The 13,968-nt window shown below is 41.7% G+C and overlaps 1 long non-coding RNA gene across 2 annotated transcripts; it reads left to right on the forward strand.

Moving 5' to 3' along the window:
- The first annotated feature begins 402 nt into the window (after positions 1 to 402).
- Positions 403 to 2,812, forward strand: LOC121052443. 2 transcript variants are annotated; one of them, XR_005809081.1, is made up of 5 exons: positions 403 to 637; positions 765 to 789; positions 860 to 910; positions 1,770 to 1,841; positions 2,530 to 2,812. It is a non-coding gene; the product is annotated as an uncharacterized LOC121052443 (long non-coding RNA). The 2 variants fall into 2 exon arrangements; XR_005809082.1 differs by lacking the exon at positions 1,770 to 1,841.
- Positions 2,813 to 13,968: the final 11,156 nt, after the last annotated feature.

The raw sequence follows: 13,968 nt of genomic DNA on the forward strand, positions 1-13,968 counted from the left end.
TTTATTGTTTATTTTAATTTATCGTATAATGTATGAAATTACGTATTCGTAAGGTACACAAGTATTCGCGCTTAGGTTAAAACTTTTAGGCCATTTAAAGGATTAAGAAATTAGAGAAAATCCAATTTGGGTCTAGAAAAGTATTTTTAAAGTATCGAGGCTTAGGACAAGCCCGGAAAATTTTCCCGAAAGGATTCGGTGAAGTATCGGAGAAATAAGGATGTTTGAAGAGGTAATTTTCGGAGTGGGCTTAAGGAAAATTTAGAGGAAAATGAAATAGGAGCAGCCCAAGCCCATTGGCCCAAAAGGAGGGGCAGATTCAACTTTTCACAATTAAATTTGGGAGAGGTATTTAAGGAACACATTCTCCAAACCCTAGCCTCAACCCACCTCATTTTTCATTTCAGCTTTCTCTCTCTACCCGAGAGCTTCTCTCTCCTCATTCTCAACGGAAATCGCCGCCGCCTAGTCGGAATCCCAATCCTCACCAAAATTTCCAGATTTTCTCCTCTTCCTCCCCTCTTTCCATTTCTCCAACCAAAATCAAGAAATTTGGCCATTCAATCCTCCAAAAACCTAAGAACCCGAAGCTAATTTGGGGGTTTTTGTGATTTCTTCTTTCCAAGCTTAAATCAAGGTAATATCCATCCTAATCTAGCCTCTATTCCTTCGATCTATACATCTTTCATATCAAATTCGAGTTTTTGATTTCCATTTTGATTTTTGGTGCATGAACCCGATTTCTCCTTAAACCATAAAGCTAGGCTACGGGTTTGGCAATGATTTTTGGTAAGGATCTATACATGCAACCTTGTTTTCGAGTTTTTGGTTGAGATGATGATGTTGGACGGATTTGTAGGTGAAGAAGGCCAAGGAGAAGGAATAGGCCGTGATTTTTGAAGAAGAAAGGGTAAGGAATGGGTTTTGGACAAACCCTAGAATTTTTGGAATTTATTTGGTTGATTTTGATTTTGTTGAGCCATTGTTGTTGTTGGGAAAATTGTGAAAATTAGATCTTTGAGAAGAGTTTAATCAGTAGGATTTTATTAGCCTAATATTCATAGTGTTGGAATTTTGTTGTTGAAGATTTGGTGATTGTTGTTGTGTAGTTTTGGCCAAAAGAAAAAGAAAAGGAAGAAGAAAAGAAATGGATTTATTTTTGGAAGAAAAGGGAAATAAAGAAAATGGTAAAAGTTGGATTAAATGAGTTTTTACTGTGGTAAAGTGGTAAAAAGTGAAGAAGGTGAAAGTAAAGGTAAATTCGGTAAAAAAGGAGGTAAAAGGTAAAAGTGAAAGTGTGGAGGTAAAAGTCATGGTAAAAGTGAAAAGGTGAAAAATGAGAAGTAAATGGGTAAAAGTAAAAGTAAAACTTTATTTATAATTATTTACTTATTTGTTTTTAATAAATAAGAATTATTTACTTATTTATTTTTAATAAATAAGAAATAATAGTAAATAAAGGATTACTCGGTCAAAAGTCATAAGTCAAAGTCAAAAGTCAAAAGTCAACTCCGAGAGTTGACCAATGTTGACCGACCTCGTAAAACGTGAGGATCGACTCAACTTTGGTCGCTCGGATTGGCGAAAGTTTAGTGGAGTGATAAGGACGTTTTCCTTTTTAAGAAATAAGTTACTTTCCCAAATTGGTAAAGGTTAAAAGAAATAATTAATGGCCTCATTGAAATAAAAAAGATTTAGTGTGCGCGGTTACTTTAAGTTGATCATGATGTTTACTTGGATAATTACTTACAAACTAAGTAATGGTTCAGAAAACACGATCGTTAAGGAAGCTTAAGCGGAAAGCATCAGAGTGTGGAGTACGCCAGCATTTTCTAAGTAGGGTGAGTTGTCCCTTCCTTGTTAGAGGCTTTTCGATATATGTGGAATGCTCTAGTATAATATTATGTTGCCTGCAACTATGTTTTTGGTTGTTCATTAGTCGATGCCTCGTGATAACTATGTTTTCATAACTGATGATTGTTGATTGCGAAAACCGAGGCTAGACTTGCATGTTGAGATACTGTACCCTTTGTATGTTTGTGTTTGTGACCTAAAAGTGAATGGGACCTAGATGCGTAGATTCCTAGGGATCCCACGGTGTCGATAACCGTGAACCTCCAGAGGGGGCTGTGCTCCTATGTTTGTCGAGGAAAGGTGAGTACAGACAGTGAACTAGTCATAGGAGACTCAGAGCCAGGAAATGGACACTTTCGCTACTTGTAGCCATAAAGACTATAGAGTAGTTGGCCGGTTATCGAAGGATAACGAACCAGGTCGGTCACCGATTTATTTTAGTTTAGCCGACAGGTAAGTATCTCGGAGCTCCAAGTTATGTGAAGCATGCTGCATATGATTTCCTGAAACGAAACAATTGTGATTATTTTTGTTTGCATATGTTTTACTAGATTTACAAATGCGCGCAACCTATATTCTAGTAGCTATGTTTTACCTATAGTTTTCAAACCTAACTAAGGTTGGGTCGACCCCTATTGGGCAAGCGAGGACGAAATGCTCACCCCTACATTTCAGGTTAAAACGAGGTCATTCCGGACGATTTGGATTAGAAGTGGGTCGTTGGCCGAGTCCGTGTGTTGCTGCTCCTGTTGCTTGAAGTTCTTCCCTTTGGTACTCCATTAATTTACTCGTTTTTCATTCCATGTTGAACTCTGTGAGGTCCGCCTACCTGGGAGCGCGCCTCACCCCTTTGTTTTATTGTTATTGTTGAACTCCTTTCATTTCAGTTATGATGTAAGCCCTAAGGTGCCACAGTGCACTTGCCCACTTTATTTTTAAGCATTTCCAGACTTGTTAATTTGAGTATTGGATTGTTGATTTAAAGTCCTTTCTTAAAAGTTTTTTCTTGGTCTCCTATTTTCTAAAAATTGCATTTTCAAAAAGGCCTTGTAGTATTAAGTTGGTAGGTCTACGGTATGTCTACGACGTATCGAGCTCCTATTGGCTTAATATTACGGCCCTGTGGTATACCCATTCTGGTCGCCACAGGTATAGCTTGGCTAGCAGTCGCCGTTCTTTCCTCCAGACGGATAGTCCGGGGGATAAAGGGTTGCGGAAGAGTCACCGCTAGCGTGGTGACATCCTTTACCAGAGTTGTTATCTTGATTGGATTGCCTGTCTGATCAATGCCATAGAAGTTCTTCGTACACATTTTCCGCCCCGTCACTGTCTTATTGAGTAAACACAACAGGATCAGTAGGAGTGCCCTCACCGATTTTCAGAGTCTTACTCTTCTACGTTGCCGGAGGTGTAGACTTCTCTTTGCCTCCAATTACCAAAACTTTATCCTTGTTTTTAGTTGACGAAGCGGCAGCTGTTGCAAATGGCGTAACGGTGTTGCTGTTAGCCTTCTCGCGAGCATAAGGTGGTATGTATTTACCAGCGCCTGAGGGTTGACCAAGCGAACCAAGAATGGCATTAGGATCTCCTAAAGCCTTATTCAGCACTTCTTTAGCCTGGTTCAACTCAGCTCTCTGCATGGCGACTTGGGTCGCAAGGTTGGAACTATCTTTGCGCATGGCCGCGATGTCGGCTGCAGTATCCTTGCTTTGGGTGTTAACAGAATTCAGAAGTTCCTGGTACTGTGTAAGGTTGTTGTCAGCAATCTTATCAGCATGCACTTTGGCCTCATCAGCAAGGTTGTTCCCTGCTCAGTTGACATGTTGGATGATTGTGGGTTAAGTGAGAACTTTTGAATCACATGTTCTTCAGAAAGACCACGACAGTCTGCACGAGAGTGCGGCCTGTAACTGGTGGTCCGGTGGTTTGGGCAGTTAACGTAAACCTTTTGGTAGGGATTATCGCCTGACTTCCCAAAGGCTGCAATCACGAAGAAACGCTATGCAGGTCCTACTGGGCATGCCAAAATGTTTGGCTCCAAAACCAGTCTGGTTGCAAACAGTCTCTTTTGAGTGTGTGCGCAGGCGTGCCAGCACCGTGGGGTGCAGTCGTCGGAGAATCCCTTGACCTGACTTCTTCTCGAGCGTTGTGGACGAGGAGAGCACCAACCTCGTCACGAGGTTCTTTTCTATGCCTTCCGGAAAAGGACTTCTTGCCTTCCGGATAAGGGCTTTGGTTGTGATCTTTTGCGTTCACTGAATCGATACTTAGTGTTGTAGACTAAACAGAGCAATCACTGGGAAGTTAGGAGAAAGCACAGGGTTTGCTAAAGCATGACTTTAGCTTCGCTGGGTTGCCAGGGCATTACCCTTGCTTCGCTGGTTTGCAACTAGGTTGCAGGTAGGTTCGCTCCGGAGAGGCTTTGATAATCTATTTGATTGATCGAAGAGTTGTCCTTTTTTCGTCCTTGAAACCTAGTATTTATATTCTAGGGTTTAAACTGTTCCTTGCTATAGAATGATTATTGATTGACGTTTCCTATTCAATCTCCGCTACCTGATTCCAATAAGGGCTCGTTTTCCTTATGAATCTTAGAATGGGTGAAGCTGTGACCCAAACCCAAGTAGGCTTATTTTTTGGCCGCAGGTATCGGCCCGCTATGCTAAATCCCCTAAAGGGAACCAATGCTTGGTGGTTCAAGTGGTAAGGAGCTTGTTCCCCTTAAGCAAGGTCTCGAGTTCGAGCCTTGTGAATGGAGCAGCCAGTATTTGGAGAGCTTCCCCCCTAAATGGGTCCGACCCGGCTCGAGAGGGATTAGTCCTTACCTACGGGTGGGGGATACCTTGGTTTAACCCAAAAAAAAAAATCCCCTAAAGGGATCTTGCCAAAAATATTTTTTGGCTCAAACAGTAATCACTACTATTAGAACAAAAATTATTGTTTTTACATCAATTGTTGTAGTTTGTGATAAATTGCATCGACTAAAAGTAATTACAACTTCGACGATGCAAATTACACAATATATGACTTAAATTATGCAAGGAAGAACTTCATTACACCAATGAGAACATACGTGCTTTTAGTCAAAATATAATGGTTTACCTATATGATAACACATTGTGGTAATATTTGTAAATTAGTTCAAAAAACGGTAATAACAAGTTGTACGGGAAGTAGTTACGACATCTAAAACAAAGATTATCTATTTTTACATTAATTGTTGTGGTTGTCATAAAATGCATGTAAAAAGAATTATATTTGGTTAAGGAAAATACTAATGCTATAATTAATTAGTAATAAAGACTATTTGATTAATGTTCATGTAAATCTAGAATATGTGTCTGGTCCAAACTCTAGGTTACTTGACTTAATGGTAATAGGGTTAGAATTAGAGATAATATCGGAGAATCTTGGAGATATCTAATCAATTGTAATATTATGTTTCCATGTAGAACTCTGATTCTATGCCTTGTAATCCTCTATATAAAGAGACCCCTATTATCAAAGAAAGGAAGACTCAATTCTCTCCCAATTTCAGTTTTCCTTAAACACGTTATCAACACGAAACCCTAACCCTGAAACCCTAAATGTGCCACCACTGCCGCATATATTGAAGCCCTAAATTCCAAGATTCCAGAACCGGTGGCTGTACCACCAGAATCGACCGGAAAACCACCGAACCGGCCATCGGAAGTATCGAACCAGCCCTCCAAGAAGAAAAAAAGGGATCCCTGCACCGGTTCACCACTGACTTGATTCATAAACTCTCGCAAGCGTACGAATCGTTGTCAAGTAACGGAAGTATTTGAACCTTGATTATCGTACCTCGGGGATTAGGCGTTGGACCTAACCGAAGTAATTGGCGGTAGAGTCACTTAAAAAGCATACAATGAAAAATAAAAATAAAATAAAGCAAAATAATATTCACAAGGCACCAAGCCTCGGCAATACTCGACTTAGCTCACACTAAACCTAATCAAAGCCGCTAACTTGTAGCCCAAATGAGTTATGCACAATGGAAGGTAGAATTTTGTTTGGAAGTTTTGAATTGGGAATTAAGTAAATTAAATGCAAACTAAAATAAAAGCAAACAACTAATTATCAAGCAAGAAATTAAATTTGGATTTTCAAATTAATGGGAACATGCGAGTGTCGGGTGATTCACACTAACTATCTTGTAAACATCGATGCCAATTTCACAAATGCATGCATTTCCTATATGTGTCGAGTCCCGTATCTAGTACCGGTTAAGGCTACTAAACCAATTATCCTTTCGGTGTATCGATTATGCCGGTTAAGGCCACTAAACCAATTATCCTTTCGGTGTATCGATTATGCCGGTTAAGCCCACAATCAACTCTCTAATTTGGGCATTACGCCGGTTAAGGCCGCAATATCCAAAATTAGAGGCCTAGAGAGCAAGATAATAGAGACCCAAGCAAGCTTAGCTACAATTAAGCTAGCTAATGGTCACCACACTTAAATCCTAGATGCCACAAGACTAATGAGTTGTCAATTTATCAATCTATTCATCACAATTGCCCACAACATAATTTCAAAGGGTGACAAAGCCTAGAAACATGCTTCTAAGGACCAATAAATTCGGATTTAAAGCATACACAATGAAAATTGCATTTATTAAAATTAAAGCATCAATATTTATACAAGATGAGTTAGGGATTCACAACCCTAACTCCCAAAATTAAACTACTCACTCATAATTAAAACAAGATTTAACATCAAAACCATGTACAATTAAAATAGATGAGAAGAGAGAGAATAAGTTTTGCTTAATTTCAACAATGCTAGAAAGCAAAGAAAACTAAGCTAGCTTGAATCCTCCTAACTACCCAAGATGAAATTAAGGTCTTGATGATCTCCCTTAATGAAATTTGAGAATAGCCCAATAATTTAATGTGGAAGAGTGAGTGAAATGGGAGAGTCAGTGAGAGAGTTATGGAAAAGTGGTAATTGGGGCTGGTGTGCGGCTGTAGAGAAGAAAAAAAAATGGATCTGGGGAGAGGATTGGGGTGTGCTGCGGCTGTTGTGTGTCTAAGGTAGAGGGGAAGAATTAGGTCGTCCTCTATATATACGGTGGCTATCAATTAAAGGAGACTAGGAGATATAATGGTCAGATGATACCAATGGGGTGAGTGGCTCATGATCGCTGAGGGTGAGAATTGGGGTTGAGACTGCCACGTGGCAGCGTGTGAGTGGACAAGGAGAGAATAAAGAGGACGACATAAAAGAAGAAGGAAAATGAAAGAGCACGTGCAGCTGATTGATGACTTGATGATTAATTAAGCAATTTGATTTCAATCCCTTTGCTTTGAATACACGTGCAGCACCATGTTGTTAATTAAACATTTGTTTAATTTTTTTTTTTTTTTTAGGGGAATGGAATCAGGTTCCAATATATTAACGACGTCGCTGCGTCAAGCTAGAAGGATTCGCAAATCCTTCATAATACATCTCAGAGTACAATTCAGACTGGCAAAGGCAGAGGTGCCTAAACTAAAAAATTCAAACACATTACAGACTGCAACAAGCAGCCAAATTATTACTAGCCAACAAATAGGAAAAACCTAAAGGAACTGCCGAAAAGAAAAGCAAAACAAAATAAAACTTCCCTAACCCTACCCAGTCTAAAAATGGAACCACCGTCTTGAGCATCTTGACGCCTAAGACCCAATGGTGTACGTCGCAACAAATCAACACAGCCATAGTACCAATCAAAGACCAACATAGGATAAAGAAAGGAACATGCCTCCTCCCAAAGACTCCACCCAACCCAAAACTGAAAGGGAAGAAAAAGGAGAGAGATGGGCTAACCCATCCAGGCCACAAAGATGCAGCCCAGACAGATTGGAGGCCCAATGGCCCAGAATCCATCTCTTCCCTCTCTTCCCTTCAGATCGAGCAGACCGGAGTCGCCGGAAGGACGCGCCCCATCAATCCTCCTGCGGGCGTGCGCGCTCCTCCACCATTGCCTTGGACTACGGGAGAAACTCTGGGACCTCGGCCTAGAAGCAAATCAGACCGCCGCCCCCAAAAACTAGGGTCGCCGCCCCCTCTCTTGAAGGCCGCGGTTGTCGCCGACCGCCTTAGAGGAACAGAGCCCCCTCCGTAAACCTCGGTAGAGTCTTGTGAAGCCGCCGCCGAATCCCGAGATCAAGCTTTGGCACCCAGATGACTCTGAACAGATTCACCACTGTGATCAACCGCGTCTCCGTCACCGATTGCAGCTCTCGCTACCCTCGCCCGTCGTCGCGCCGTCACCTAGCCACCCTCACGCCTGAGCCTTGCCGTTGCTTGGTCTGGGGAACTTGTGTTCACCGCCGCCAACATGCAAAACCTAGGTTTTGCTCTACGAGATCGCTCCGAAGACGTCGGAGGCCTCCCTTTCGTACCAAACATTTGTTTAATTAAACAATTGTTTAATTAACAAATCTCCACCATTTCTTTTTGTTCTTTCCTTCTTTTGCTTTCATTTTCTTCTCTTCGTCTTGTGCTTTCGCCAAGCTCAAACGAATGATTTTCACAAATTTGCTTGTATTGACCGGTTGACCAATGTTAACTCTTCATCTTTTTGTCGATAACTCCAATTAGCTCCATTTTGGTACAACTTTTTCTGAAATCCACAACTCCGCTTATTTACTACAATATAAATAAAAGTGGATTAATTACATAATAATTGACATGAGGATTAGCTTAATTCTAGTGTTTTAGATATAATTACACGTATATAAATGCGTGTAATCAACCACCTTCCGGACCTCCGATTGCTACCAAATTTTTCCAGCAGCAGCTCTTCGATTCTAGGATCTAGGAACCGGAAGAAAAATACCAAAAACCGGTATAAAAGTAGCAGAACCGGCCAACAGAAAAGCCGGCAGAAGAAAGAAAAGAAAAAAGGAAGGAAAAAAAGAAAGGAAAAGAAGCCCAGAAGCCCAAGACCAAGCCCAAGCCCACTGACGCAGACCCACATACCTCACAGCCATGTTAGCAGAACAATCATCAGCCACGTCAGCATCCGGGGTCCCACTGCTACATCAGCATCCGCCACGTCAGTATCCGGGGGACCCACTGCCACGTCAGAATTCGGGGACCCACTACCACGTCAGCCTGGTCAACAGTCAACACCGGTCAACAACCGCCAGCCACTTTTTCCGGCGATTTTTTCCGGTCAAATTTTCCTGCGACCTATTTCGAGGTTTTTTTTTCTTCTAAAAGTTCCCTTTTTTTAGAGTTTTTAAATTCAATTTCTCTTCTTTTTCGGGGACTTGCAACCTCCCTTCTTCTACCCTCTTTTCTTCATCATAGGGGAGACCTAATTAAGCCGAACGGTGGGGGTTCGTGCTCACTCCAAGCTTGGAGCTTGTTGAGATCTCCAAGCTTTGAGTTTGTAGAGAATTTGTGATCGACCACTTATGTCGTTGTTTCGATCTAATCCAATACCTCTTGGAATTGAATTTCTTGGAAGTGATTACGCTCAGAAATTCATAATTTCTTGGGAGCAACTACGCTCAGAAATTTTATATGTTTTCGTGGTAGCCTTTTAATGCTCTGAAATTCCTAATTTCTTGTTCTCTTTCAGGATGAGTAACCTGAACAAATTGGACTTTGCTCCATTGGGAACAATTAGCTCTGAATATCACAGGTGGGTTCGTGATGTTCGCCAGCATCTCAAGGTCGATGGAGTCCTGGATACGATTCTCGAGCCTAGTCAGGACGTGCTAACTGTTGAGCAAGCTCAAGTTTTGGAAGCAAATATAGCACCTTAGAGGCAAATAAGGAGAAAGCCATCATCCTAGTGACTGGTCATATGGATGATTCGCTCCAATACGAGTGTATGAATGAAGAAGACCCCAGAAGGCTATGGGTCTCACTCGAAGAAAGATTTGGCAACGTCCATGACTCCCTGCTTCCTGACCTAGAAGTGAGATGGCATAGCCTCCGCTTCTGTGATTTCAAGTCAGTTCTTGACTACAACTCGGAAGCATTTCGAATTAAATCCTTAATGGAATTCTGTGGTAAAGATATCACAGATGCGATGTTGATTGAGAAGACTCTCTCTACCTTCCCCGTCTCTGCATTGATGGTTGCTAAGAACTATTGAATCGATGTTACTGCAGGACGAATCACAAGGTTTCATGAGCTTATTAGACCTATGAATGTCGCTGAAAAGCATGACAACATCCTTGTGAAGAACTATAATTCGAGATACGTGGAAACAAAGCATATTCCAGAATCCAATTATAGTCATGCCTCTAAGAGAGGGCGCCAAGAGCGAAACCCTAATCTTAGGGATATTTCTGGACGTTCTGGTCCATATAATCACTCTACTTGGGAAGGTAACCGCCAAAATAGGCGAACATGGAACCGAATAGGTAAACTTGGAAAGAGAGAGGGAGGAAACGCCTCTAGCCATGTTGGTGGCGCCACCAACACTAAGAGCCATCTAAATGACGCTTTCAAAGTGCCTCAATCAATGGAGTCTGAGCAAAGAGATGTATGTTCTCGATGTGGAGTATCTAGTCTGGGCATACATTTGTAGAGCTCGTGAAGAAATTGTCACCTCCTACAAAGCATATTGTGAAGCAAGAGAAGCTCACGATGTGGAACAAGAAGATCAAGAAGATGATCTAGAGTGAAGGGTTGAAGACTACAAATCTGGCTGGGATCAATAGATTGTCAATTCTGTTTAAATCTTTATTTTTCCAAGAGATGTAATAGGCAATTGCCATATATTTTTTGTAGTAAATGCCAATGGTTTAGTTTTTCTTCAAAATAGGCTCACCCAAAGTAAGTGTGATGTCTAGGAAGGTTATGAGATTAGTGGTACTTAAGTGAGCCTTGCTCCACTGACATCTCTCTACTCACCTGGTCACATTTATTTTGGAATTACCGAAAGAAGTTAGACGACTACCATTGTTTTGCATTAGCTAGCATTTTGGATTAGATTTTCTTTGGTCAAAGAGACAATGATGTAACTCCATTGGCTTATGAATAGAATTTCGAGTTCTTTTCATTATGACTCAATTTTGATTCTGAGCATATTACTTTGTGACTACGATGGCTGGGCCATCGGTATTAATTCAAGGACATGGAATAGCCCAAGTTCCACTTGCCAAATGTTCCACTTGCCAAATAGCACCTTGATTACTGTCACGCAAACTCTCTACTCTCTTAGGGCAAATCATACCCTATGAATAGCCAACGGATTCCATACGAAAACGCATGTCTCTTTGCAATAGCCAACGGAAATGAGTTCCTTTGCAATAACTCTAATGATTGCGAACAAATGTGCATCTTAGAGAAGTTTATGTGTTTCTCTAGTGGACTCTATGTCACTATTCGAGCTATTAATCCAATAAAAGTTATGAGAGAAAATCTCTTGGATTTAGACACATATTGGCTTTGTCATGACAGGATAGATCATCCTAGTCATGATATGATGATCCGTCTACAAAAGACTTCACACGGACATCCATTCTCTCGAGCGAAATGAAGCATGAATCAAAGGTTGATTCTTGGACTAAGTGTGACCGTCGCCGCTGCCTCTGGCACCGCCGCTATCCACCACCAACCTAGGCCTGGCACAGTCCCTATCCATGACACCATGGATGGCGTCCATCATGGTGATGGCGCCCTAGGTGATGCTGCAATTACCAACTTGCTTCAAATAGCATTTCAGATGCTCAGGCCCAACCAAAATCCTCATTGGTTGCTTCTAAAGCCTCTCTCTCATTTTACAAAGCCCGTTCCTTAGGGAAATTAGGACTGAGACCGTCCTATGCAAAGGATTTGAAAATACTTATTCTGTTCTTACATAGAATCCATGGGGATTCTGTGGACTGATTCAACCAACTTGCGAATGTTTAAATATCTCATGATGATTGGTTGACACGCAAACACGCTGGTCACGTGTTATGCCATTGTCCACTTGTAATGCTGCTTATGCTACACTTCTAGTAAATATCATATAACAATGGGCTCACTCCCCGGATCATCTTATTCCGTCAATTGGACTTGACGATGCTAAAGAGTTTACATCGAAGACTTTCGATGGTTATTGCATTGGGACTGATGTCGGACATCATATTCCAATGAACACACCGAAATGGTCTCGCGGAAACGACTACGATGGTAGTCAGGACATTAGCAATGCTCACCAATCCCCTTATATCCGCTTGAGGTGATGCAATATCGCATGCAGCTATGCTAATTCATTTACGACCCAGCCCCACTCAATCTACCTTTGCGTTACAGCTAGTGACTAGGTACAAGTATCGTACTTATGCATATTTGAGTGAGCTATTTATGTGCCAATTGCACCACCACAGCGCTCTATGATGGGTCTTTACAGACGAATGGGCAACTACGTTGGATTTGAGACTCCAACAATCGTCCACCACTTAATACCCTTGCAAGGCGATCTCCTTACCGCTAGATTTGCTGATTGTCACTTTGATGAGACAGTCTTCCCATCGTTAGGGAGAGATAAGAACACGGATGTTTAGCAGGAACGACAGGATGTCATAGCCTGTCCCCACTATGTCTCATCTCGATCCCAGTTAAAGTGACCAGATTACACAAATATGATGTAAACATGCCTGCAAGGATAGACGTCCCTACGAGAGGACGTAGCGCCACCCTACAAGGAGGTAGGCATAGCACCAACGCCAACGCCAAAGAGAGTGGCATTCTGGCGTTATAGGCCATGGCCCCAGCTAGGATGCGTGGGAGGCCCGTGGGTTCGAAGAATACTTTGGGTCATTCCAATCCTTTGATCATCAAGACTTAAAATTCGTCTCATGAGAATCTTCCGGATTATGGCTATCGTTGGGGGACGCCTCAACTCCATAAACTATTCCTGAGAATATAGAGCTCTATAAAAATTACACTAGTGTATATGAGACGTGGGATAGAAACTCCATCATAATGATGATGTAGTTGCGCATGAGTTTGTTGAGTCCAATAATATCGAACCACGCTCCGTTGATGAATGGATGCCAACGTAGAGAAATTTGGCCTAAATGGAAAGATGTGATCCAGGTTAAGTTGGATTCTCTAACGAAGAGGAGGGTTTTTGAGCCAATGATGCCAACACCTCCTAACATAAAACGTGTTAACTAATGGGTCTTCGTTAGAAAGCGTAGTGAGAAAAAGAGATGGTAATCTCGCCTTATGGCGCAAGGCTTCTCATAAAAAGCCCTGGAATCGACTACGATGAGACATTTTCTCTCGTAATGGATGTCATTGCACTCCACTACCCTGTTAGTTTGGTAGTTTCCTAATAACTGATTATGCAGGTTACAAATGTGGTCACTACGTATCTCTATGGGGATCTAGATACGGAATGTACATGAAGGTTCATGGTGAACTTCATTTACCCAAGTCAAGTGGCTCTAGACCACGGAGCGCGTTTACAATAAGGTTGAAACGCTTACTAAGATGACTACTCGATTGGGAAGGGATATGCCCACGCATTTCCATAAAAAGTTTCGGATTCTATCGCGGTTCATGTTGGATATGATCTTCATTGGAAGCCCTTAAAGAGTTAAGGGAAACCGCTGAACACTTGAAATCCGAGTTTGAGATGAAGGATTTTGGGAGAACACGATTATGTCTCGGTTTGGAACTTGAGCATCGTGTTGATAGATGCTTAGGCATTTTGACAAGATCAAACCTTCAAGCACCCCCATGATTGTCCATAGTCTTGATCTTGAAAAGGATCCTCTTCATCTGAAGGATGATGGCGAAGATGTGCTAGAGGCGGAAGTGCCCTACATAAGTACAATAGGCGCATTATTGTATTTAGCTAAATGCACAAGACCGGACATCTCGTTTGCAATGAATTTGTTAGCTAGATATAGCTTTGCGCCAACGCGGCGCCATTGGATTGGTGTAAAAGAACTCTTTCAGTACTTGAGATGTACGATTGATATAGGCTTGTTCTATCCCTACAGAGAGATGATGGATTCGGACCCATCACACACCAGGAACGCCGCCAACACTGGCCTGCGTCCTCTATCCCCATCCCAAAACGACATGTGTTTTGGAAGGTTTTGCTGATATTGGGTATCTCTATGACCCATACAAAGGTCATTC

The sequence above is a fragment of the Rosa chinensis genome, chromosome 4 (genome assembly GCF_002994745.2).
Source record: "Rosa chinensis cultivar Old Blush chromosome 4, RchiOBHm-V2, whole genome shotgun sequence".
NCBI lineage: Eukaryota > Viridiplantae > Streptophyta > Magnoliopsida > Rosales > Rosaceae > Rosa > Rosa chinensis.